This window comes from Leucopleurus acutus (assembly GCF_964270905.1).
Source record: "Leucopleurus acutus genome assembly, chromosome: 17".
NCBI classification, from domain to species: Eukaryota; Metazoa; Chordata; class Mammalia; order Artiodactyla; family Delphinidae; genus Leucopleurus; species Leucopleurus acutus.
In genome coordinates this window covers 5819783-5830488 of record NC_139159.1, presented here as the reverse complement: position 1 = coordinate 5830488, position 10706 = coordinate 5819783, and the positions used below count along the sequence as shown (strand labels likewise).

Here is a 10706-nt window from a genome sequence, read left to right as displayed (position 1 = left end):
CACAAGAGAGAAGGGAAAGGAATACCCAGGATGACAAGAGGTCGGCGTGAGCATCCAGGTCTATGAGAGACAGTCAGGAGCTCTGGGAAAGATTTCTTAAAAAAAAAAATTGTTAACCTGATCAATAGAGAATGTATTGAATGAACTGAGAGGAGGTTTATACAACTGGGGATGAGTTTGGGGTTTGTACAACTGAGGAAGATAAGAACATTGAAAACCAAGCAAATAAACGGAAACAATTACTAACGCCAAGGCAAACAAAAAGGTTTTCAGTGATGACGGCTACATGACTCAGCTGTGTTGCATCTTGTCATGATGATGTAAACACTAAATATTTATAAGCTAAATTGTGATCTTGTGAAGTTGGGAGGACAGGAATGTGCATGTGTGTAATAGTGAAAAGAGATAAATCTTTACCTCCTGTAGTGGGAAATCAATAGATAGTGCTTCAAGCTACAAGATGGAGACATATCCACCTGTTGTTTAGAATAGGGAGGCAGGTACTACAAGAATCAGCAGAACGGTTTGGAATTGTTGCATCTGGGAAGTGGAAAAGAGGGGAAGAGAGGAGCCTGGCGCTTGCTTTTCTCCTACCAAGGCTTTGACAAGACTACTTGACTCTTTATGCTGTTAAATAACTTTGATTTTAAAAACCTAAATTTAAAAAGGTGTGGTTTGAATTCGGCTGATCTTGTATTTCACTTGACTATTCCCATTTCTTTTCTCACACAGTGTCCTATAGCTGCTTCTACAAACGCTGTGCAAAACTGGCTGCACATGGGCTCTATGTAGGAGGCAAGTCACCAGGATCCACAACACATTTAGAGTATTATGTCCACGAGGTCCATTATATTTTTATTTTTAATAATACTTGTATTACAAAATTGTACTGTGCACACATCATTATAGAATAATCTAAAAACAGAGATGGAAAAGAGGAAGAAAATAAAACATATTAAACCTCTGAGAGATGATCTTAATATTTCATTGAAGTCCTTTTCAGATTTTCTAAAAATGTAATTTTACAGGTTTTTATCTTACTCTTTTATATTTAGCAAAAAAAATCGTAACTGTTTTTCTATCAATACATACATATATCATAAATAACTCAATCTAACTTTGGGTATTTAATTTACTCTGGGCCTTTTTTTTTTTGCCTATTATAGTCATTACTGCATTAAACATACACTGAGCTAGATTTTGTGCATATTCTTAATTATTTGCTTGGGACAATTTTCTAGAAAGTGAATTGTTCAGTCAAAATATATGCATCCACATTTTTAGAGAAAAATGCTAATAACTAACTGGGCACAGATGTGAAATATACATTCAGAAAAATACATACAACGTACATGCACAATTTTTTTCTCTTTTTTAACATCTTTATTAGAGTATAATTGCTTTACAATGGTGTGTCAGTTTCTGCTTCATAACAAAGTTAATCAGTTATACATATACATATGTCCCCATATCTCTTCCCTCTTGCATCTCCCTCCCTCCCACCCTCCCTAGCCCACCCATCTAGGTGGTCACAAAGCACCGAGCTGATCTCCCTGTGCTATGCAGCTGCTTCCCACTAGCTATCTGTTTTACGTTTGGTAGTATATATATGTCCATGCAACTCTCTCACTTTGTCCCTCCCCGTATCCTCAAGTCCATTCTCTAGTAGGTCTGCATCTTTATTCCCATCTTGCCCTTAGGTTCTTCTGACCCTCAGAATGGGAGAAAATATTTGCAAATGAAGCAACTGACAAAGGATTAATCTCCAAAACATACAAGCAGCTCATGCAGCTCAATATCAAAAAAACAAACAACCCAATCGAAAAATGGGCAGAAGACCTAAACAGACATTTCTCCAAAGAAGATATACAGATTGCTAACAAACACATGAAAGAATGCTCAACATCATTAATCATTAGAGAAATGCAAATCAAAACTACAATGAGATATCATCTCACACTGGTCAGAATGGCCATCATCAAAAAATCTAGAAAAAATAAATGCTGGAGAGGGTGTGGAGAAAAGGAAACCCTCTTGCACTGTTGGTGGGAATGTGAATTGATACAGCCACTATGGAGAACAGTATGGAGGTTCCTTAAAAAGCTAAAAATAGAACTATCATATGACCCAGCAATCCCACTACTAGGCATATACCCTGAGAAAACCATAATTCAAAAAGAGTCATGTACCAAAATGTTCATTGCAGCTCTATTTACAATAGCCAGGATGTGGAAGCAACCTAAGTGTCCATCAACAGATGAATGGGTAAAGAAGATGTGGCTCATATATACAATGGAATATTACTCAGCCATAAAAAGGAACGAAACTGAGTTATCTGTAGTGAAGTGGATGGACCTAGAGACTGTCATACAGAGTGAAGTAAGTCAGAAAGAGAAAAACAAATACTGTATGCTAACACATATATATGGAATCTAAAAAAAAAAAAGTATATGCACAATTAATGAAACTGTAGGTGAATATCATGAAATCACCACTAGAGTCAGGAAATAAAGCACTGTTGAGAGGAATTCCCTGGTGGTCCAGTGGTTAGGGACTCCCCAATTCCACTGCTGGGGGCACAGGTTTGACCCCTGGTTGGGGACCTAAGGTCCCACAAACTGCACAACATGGCCAAAATCAAAACAAACAAGCAAACAAACAAAAACACTGCTGATACTGTAAAACATTCCCTAAACCCAACCCCATGGGCTTCCCTATTCACACCTCATTCTGTCTCAAGAATTAAGCACTATAGTGACTTTTATAATAATTGTTAACTGGCTTTTCTTTATAATAATGTTATCTATATATGCAACTGTAAACAAGATAGATTTTGAATTTATAAGAATGGAAATATACTATCTTCTTTTGAGCCTTCCTTATGCTACTGAGTATTCTGTTTTTTAAATGTCAATCATATTTTTGACTGTAACTGTGGGTCACTTATTTCATTATTTGGATACGTTTTTAAAAGAGGGGCGTTCACAAAATAAAGAGCATACAGAAATTAATAAAATGGATAAGATGAATGTAAGCCATTTCACGTGAAGAAATGATAAAGTTTACATAAACCACGTAAGGGAACAGGAGACCTCTTCATATAGGTGAACTACTGTGTAAAAGAAAATGCATGAATGCATTCTCATAAGGTTCTGTAGAAATGACAGTCAGATTCCAGTTAAATATAGGAATAACGTTTCTATTCTCTTTGGGAAAAGCGTCTTAGGAACTTGTGTGTAAATCAGCGACTTTTAGAAGATGGCTGCTCGTCTACCTACGCTGGGCTTCAGCTACAACATTTCCAGCCTCCAGCCAACCCTGCTCGCTTCATACTGGACCCCGCAGTCTGAATTGGCTGTGGCCAATCTATCCTATCACTGTTCCGAAATCCGTGGTTTTTGTATACTGACAGACTCCCTGGGTTTGTCTCAAGTCTGAAGTCAAGGGGACATTCTGTCAGCAACCAGGGACCTCTGTTCAGTCCCGAATGGTTTTCCCTCCAATTCCACGGCTTATCCCTATATTTTCTGTGCTCCTAAGTGTATAGTTATGCCACCCCCTAGATTGTCTAGTTGAATATATTATGCAGTGTTAAGTACATTGCACCCTTAAAGCTGTTTTTCCATTTTATCTTTATTTCAAAAATCTGAACATATGGCTACCATGTACTTGAGTTCATTCTTGGTGAAATTTAAGCGATAATAAAATAGTACAGCCATAAAAAAAAAAAAGAATAACGTTTCTAACAATTCAAGTCATCTAAACGAGAAATATGTTGCTTTAGGGATCACGAATTTCCTGTTCTGGAAGTGTTTGTGCAGAGGCCAGAGGATGGCTGGGGGATGGAAGTTACAGATGGGACCCCGGCCTTGGGTGGAAATTGGATTACATGATTACAAAGACCACTTTCAACTTCAAAACTCTCCACCTCTGTGACCTCTTCAGGTATTGGAGGTGACCTTAAAGACTTGGTAACCCGATGTACACAGAGAACCTATTATCCAAAGGATTGGGGAGCAGCTGTTTTCAATTTTCACTGTTGACAGGCCAAGAGGAAATGGCCTTTGGTTGCCGCAGTGGAAATGTCAGAGAAGAGGAAACGTGAACACTGACAGTCTGATGCAGTAGGGTAACTGGGGAGATTTTTGAGAAAGATCGACACTGTCTTTCTGGAATGTTCTAGGCGTACAACACCTAGAGGCTATGTGCCATCAACTTGCCAAGATCTTCCCTGTAAGCATCACTGTGCTGCACGTAAAACCTGAAGCAAAATTTAATCACCACGTTGAAATTATTTTTATAGACAGTTTTATTGATAGTAAACAATCCCGGATATTAATACACATGTTCATATATTTCATATCATTCAATTCAATTGGTATATTTACACATCATAAAGGGATGTTATAGAAAGTAATCCACCCACTGGTAAAAACGTCTTTTTATTAGAATTCTAACTAAATTCCTAGTTTCAGTGTATTTGTTGTTAACAGGTACCATAGCTAGTAAGTTGGAAAATATGTGGAGTAAAAAAATGAAAACACGGGAATTCCCCGGGGGCGCAGTGGTTATGAATCCACCTGCCAATGTAGGAGACACGGGTTCGAGCCCTGGTCTGGGAAGATCCCACGTGCCGCGGAGCAACTGAGTCTGTGCGCCACAACTACTGAGTCTGCGCTCTAGAGCCTGCGAGTCACAACTACTGAGCCCACGTGCCTAGAGCCCGTGCGCCGCAACAAGAGAAGCCACCGCAATGAGAAGCCTGCGCACCAAAACGAAGAGTAGCCCCCACTCACGGCAACTAGAGAAAGCCTGCGCACAGCAATGAAGACCCAATGCAGCCAAAAATAAATAAATAAATAAATTTATTTTTTTAAAAAAATGAAAACACGTGAGCATTCTTAACTTGTGGTCAAGGAAACATTTTCATGTTTACACTTGGAGGGTCAACAAGGTGTGGCTGGCAGAATTCTAAAGATGCCCCCAGGACTCCTGTCCTCCAGTTATTCAGTCAAATGCTAATTTAGATACTGCTGTGAAGGGACTTTTCAGATGGAGTTAAGGTAATTTATCAGTTAATCTTAAAATAGGGAGATTACCCCAGATGACGGGTTTGCACCCAGTGTAATCCCATGAGACCTTAAATGACAAAAAGGAAAGCAAAGGGTCAGAATGAGGATGTCCAGGGGGAGGTCAGAGAGATTCCAAGTGGGAGAGGGACACTTGCCGGTTTTCAGATGGAGGAAGGGGGCCGTGAGCTAAGGAGTGTAGAGGCTTCCAGAAGCTGACAGACGTCAGTGCTACAGCTGCAAAAAACGGCCTTCGGCCAGCATCTGAGTGAGCCTGGAAACAGATCCGTCTCTGAGCCTCGCTCCAAATAGGGAGGCCGACACCTTGATTCCTGCTCTGTGCAGCCTGGAACAGAAAAACAAGCTGAGCCCACTGGGGCTTCTGCCCTACACACTGCGAGCCAATGTTATTTAAGTTCGTATGCATTTAAGTTTGTGGTGATTTTTTCAGACAAAGTGCACAAAAATATAACTATTTTGCTACTCTGTAAATAAAAGGAACCGATATGTGCAAAGAAAAAAAAAGAAAAGAAAAAGAAAAGGAACTAAGAAAGTTACTTTTTTTCCTGAGAACACACATCCACAGCCACACGGACTGGCAGCTTTTCCGTTGGGATTGGAGGAAACCAGGACCTGGGCTTAGTCCCAGCCCTGTATCGCTAAGCAAAAGGCAGGCGGCCCCAGGCTTCTATCCCAGGCCCTGGGAGGCTGCCACAATGGAATTAGTATGGTACTAAGTCTTAACACTCAAAATAAATTTGCATTTTATGAGGCTAAAAAGGTTTAGATTTTACACACACACACACACACACACACACGCGCGCGCACACACACACACACACACACGCACACACACACCCTAAAAGAATAAATTGTTAAGGGTGTGGAAAGGACTTTAGGAAACTCTCCATGGATGATTTTGGGTCGTTGGTCAAATACAAAATCTAGGCACGTTCACGGAGTGCCGTTGTCTAGTGCATGACAGAGGTGAGGTCATTTAGGATGTGCCCGCTCTGCGATCTGGGGTGACCTACCTATCAGTTCTGTGCTTCAGAGTCCTCACTTGAAAGATGGGGATCAGAGTACTACCTACATGAGGGCTGCTATGAGAAAAGACGTGAGTTGATAAACACGCAGTGCTTAGCACAGCGTCTGGCACACGCTGAGTGCTGCGTATTAGTTACCGTTACGGTTAACTTCCGAAAGGTTGAGAATTCAAATATGAAGAGTCAGTCTTTGTTCTGCATGCACAAGCCTGCTGGGATGTGTGCCGAAAATTGTAGCAAAAAGAGACAACAGCGAACTTTCAGAGTTGGGAAAATTCAGGAAAGTTTTCCTGGAGGAAGTGATGTTTAGCTAGACGTTCCCAGGGTTCCCAAAGAAATGGAAGGATTGGGTGAGAAGAGCCTAAAACACAGACCTCCCAGCTTCCTAGAATCTGGCCTCAAGCCTACAAATTCTGATCTCACTTAACTTTTTTTGAGTGTGTGTGGTACGCGGGCCTCTCACTGCTGTGGCCTCTCCCGTTGCGGAGCACAGGCTCTGGACGCGCAGGCTCAGCGGCCATGGCTCACGGGCCCAGCCGCTCTGTGGCATGTGGCATCTTCGCGGACTGGGGCACGAACCCGTGTCCCCTGCATCGGCAGGCGGACTCCCAACGACTGCGCCACCAGGGAAGCCCTCTTTTAACTTTGAGCAGGCAATTAACAACAAAGCGTGATTTCTCAATAACCTACATCAGGGTACTGAAACAGGAGGGAAAGGGGTAGGGCACAACCTTTAGAAGAATGACGTAGCCTGAGGACATGACATAAACTGATTAGAACCAAATGGGTCCAAGATGGCGGACAAGTCAACTTCCACTAGACTTTGAGCCTCAGTATACGCTCACTGCAACACATCAGCAAGTGAAATGACGCACCCACAGGCACCATGACAGTTCCAAGGCCGACCAGAAGGATCAAAAAGTGGGTGGTGGCCCAATTCCTGGAAATCCCCACCCCTTCCAGAAAAAGCAGGAATACTCCTCCCCCTCATTAGCCTATGAAATTACCCAGCCCTATAAAAACTGACAACCTCCATACCCTGGTGCTGCCCTCGCCTTCTGAGATGGCCCACACCCTGTCTGTGGAGTGTGTTTCTCTCTAAATCCACTTCTTATCTATCACTTTGTTTCTCACTGAATTCTTTCTATGATGAGACATCAAGAACCCGAGTTTCATTAAGTTCTGAAACTAGGTGTGTGATCTCAGTTGGAAGACTGTGGGTTTTGGCCGGGTTTGAGTCTGGGCACATGGGTTCAAGTCCCAACCTGAGGTGCACGGTTTCAGTACCAGTCCTAATGCTGACTCCTTATGGCATTATTATTATTCCATGACAAATTAGAGCTTTAAGAGATCATTTAACATTTTCAGTCGTTTTTACAGCTCATTTTATTAGTCTAGGCAATTACCTGCACTTGTTTCAACAGTCAAATTGAATTTGTGCTTTACTAAATTAACTCAGTTCTGGGTTAACTTTTAAAAATGCATATATTTTGAGAAGCAAACAGAAAAATTTTGGTGTGTGTCTTCTGTACCATAGAAGCTATTGTGGAAATGTGTGTCAGAATGTTGTCGCTAATGCCTTAACTGTGCTATTTCCTTTTCCTCCTCTTCTGGCCCCGTGTGATGGATCTGGGTGGTAGGTTACTGTTTAATCCTCTTGTTCTTCTCTACACTGTGTCACAGACTCTGCCATTATTTAGTTCCTAATTTATCAGAGTTTTTTTTTTAAAAAACTGAAGTAATAGTTGACTTACAATGTTGTGTTAGTTTCAGGTGTACAGCAAAGCGATTCAGATCTTTTTCAGATTCTTTTCCATTATAGGTTATTACGAGATATTGACTATAGTTCCCTGTGCTATACAGTAGGTCTTTGTTGTTTATCTATTTTATATACAGTAGTGTATAGCTATTGTATTAATCCCAAACTCCTAATTTATCCCTCCCCTGCCCTTTCCCTTTATGGTAACCATACATTTGTTTTCTATGTCTGTTTGTTTTCAGAGTGTTTTTGGTTGGAACATTTTCCATCACCCACATCTTAGACCTCTTAATGACTAATTTATTTTTCATAATCCATGGGCTTTTCAGAAACCTAAAATCATATTTAACTGGCTTTAGCTGAGAGTCTGTTGACACAGACGGTCTCAAATCGAATTATACTTCAATTCCTTGATCCTCAGTATTCATACGAGATTAATAATAAGGACAAATAAAATTATAATGGTGAGATTTATGAGGCTAATGGATATTAATGTTTTTTAAACACAAATATATATTAGGAATATATATTAGAACAAAAGTGTCCTTGAGCCAGAACTTGTGTTGGAGATCTTTGAATACTCTGTTTTTTTGGTAAGGCTAAGAGAATCCAAAAAAGAATCACGTTTTATTACCAAGGGGAATGAATGCTGTCAAATTATTATATTGATGATCCTAATTCAAAGTTTCAAAGTGGTTTTTAAGTCAAGTGATAAGATACCAAGCACACACTCAGGCACTGTGTTAGAGAATCCTATCACGCAGTTCCCAAAGTAGTGTTTCCCATCTTCCCTTCATGATGTGCTAAAGCAGACTGACAGCATGGGGCCAGGCTCAAAGCCACAGATCTAGCAAATGTTGGGGAAAAACAGCACTACCGTTAAAATTGTGTGCAGAAAGTTTATCTTCATTGCTGCACCTTTAAAAGACATTTCCATCAATTACTGGTTTTATTGATTTTGGATTTTTCCCTTATAGTTTCTAAGGCTGATAAAAATATGATTGAACGCCGAGAGAAACTGGAGTTCTAATTCTCATTCTATTTCTGTGCCATAATTAGTTTTTATTAATCTTTCTCTTCAAATCTGGGTTGCTGTGTGAATAACAAGCATGTCTTAATACATATGGGTTTTCATTCTATATTTTAAATAATACGGCTATAGTGTTGGGAAGGAGAAAACCGGCTGATAAACCTGAAAAAGTACAAAAGCTATTTCCTTCCTTCTATTCCTTTTTCTACATTCTTTAACTTTATTTCATGATCATTAGTAGTTTGACACTGAAGTTAAGGAGAAAGTGATTACATATTTAGTCTTGCTCCTGAAATCATTGTTTATACTTAAAATAGCTCTACCCGGATGATTTGCTGTTCTTTCTAAAGTGTCCCTTTTGGGGGGGACTTCCCTGGTGGCACAGTGGTTAGGAATCCACCTGCCAATGCAGGGGACACGGGTTCGAGCCGTGGTCAGGGAAGATCCCACATGCCACGGAGCAACTAAGCCCGTGAGCCACAACTACTGAGCCTGCGCTCTAGAGCCCATGAGCCACAACTACTGAGCCCACTAGCCACAACTACTGAAGCCCGCGCACCTAGAGCTCGTGCTCCACAACAAGAGAAGCCACCGCAATGAGAAGCTCGCGCACCGCAACGAAGAGTAGACCCTGCTCGCCGCAACTAGAGAAAGCCCACATGCAGCAACGAAGACCCAACACAGCCAAAAAATAAATAAAGTGTCCCTTTTTTCTTGCCACTAATGCAACCAAGAAAGAATCACTTTAATTGAAAAATTGTAAACTGGCCTCTAAGTACTACACCAGGCATTCAAAGAGATACCATTTATCTGTAGTAGTTTTTAAAGTGGGATTTGCTGTTCCAAACAGTCTTGTTACCAGGACAAGACTTGAGTCTGGTCTCTCATTATCAGTTATTCAACATCAGCCTTGAACAGATGGGACCGACGGCGTGAGGCCGCCGCCGCAATCGCCGCAAGGTCGGAGCGCCGGGCTGCACCATGGCCTACTGCCGGCACGAAGGGAAGGATAGAATCACATTGGTGACCAGAGAAGACCGTGAAACTCCAAGCAACGCGGAGCTGGTGGCCGACGACCCCAATGATCCGTACGAGGAGCACGGACCGATCCTACCCAACCGAGACGACATCAACTGCAACTGCCCGTGCCTGGGGGGCGTGGGGGGGGGGTGGCCGGAGGCCCGTGTGGGGAACCGTTCAAGGCGGCCTTCTCCCGCTTCCATTGCAGCACAGAGGATGTCAAGGGGTCGGACTGTGTAGACCAATCCGGGCCATGCAGGAGTGCATGCAGAAGTACCCGGACCTCTATCCCCAGGAGGAGGAGAATCGATTAGAGGAAACGGCTGTCTCGGAGGCCATCGCAACCAAAGAAGAGGAGAGGTCCAGCTAAGGAGGGTCCTGGGCGCTGGGCTCCAGCTTCCTTCAGAGAGATTGAACCCTTCCAAGAAAGTGTCTCTCCCTCTGTTGTTCTGTGCACTGTAATGTACAAAATAACTTATTGAGCTGATCAGGGGTCTTGGCCCCTTGACATGTACACTGAAACATGGGTTGTATGTGTGTCTCACCTGAACCTATCAGCGAATGTAGCTGCCACTTTTGAATTCTCTTCTCAGATTGTCCTGAATTTTGCCACTTTGAAATAATGTGCTGAATAATCTCAGAAACCAAAAGTCATTACCTGGGAGTGTCTTGTGAGTGAGCGGACTTATTCTGATTCATTGCATCCCTTTTAGTAGATTTTATACCCAGTTGGAAAGAGAAATCGAAACAAAACATCTTCCTTTAGAAATGCTGGAGGGGGG

The 10706-nt window shown here is 41.8% G+C and overlaps 1 pseudogene across 1 annotated transcript; it reads left to right on the top strand.

Moving 5' to 3' along the window:
- Positions 1–9885: 9885 nt before the first annotated feature.
- Positions 9886–10294, top strand: LOC309974086 (mitochondrial intermembrane space import and assembly protein 40-like; annotated as a pseudogene). Its single transcript has one exon. The product of its transcript is annotated as a mitochondrial intermembrane space import and assembly protein 40-like (transcript).
- Positions 10295–10706: the final 412 nt, after the last annotated feature.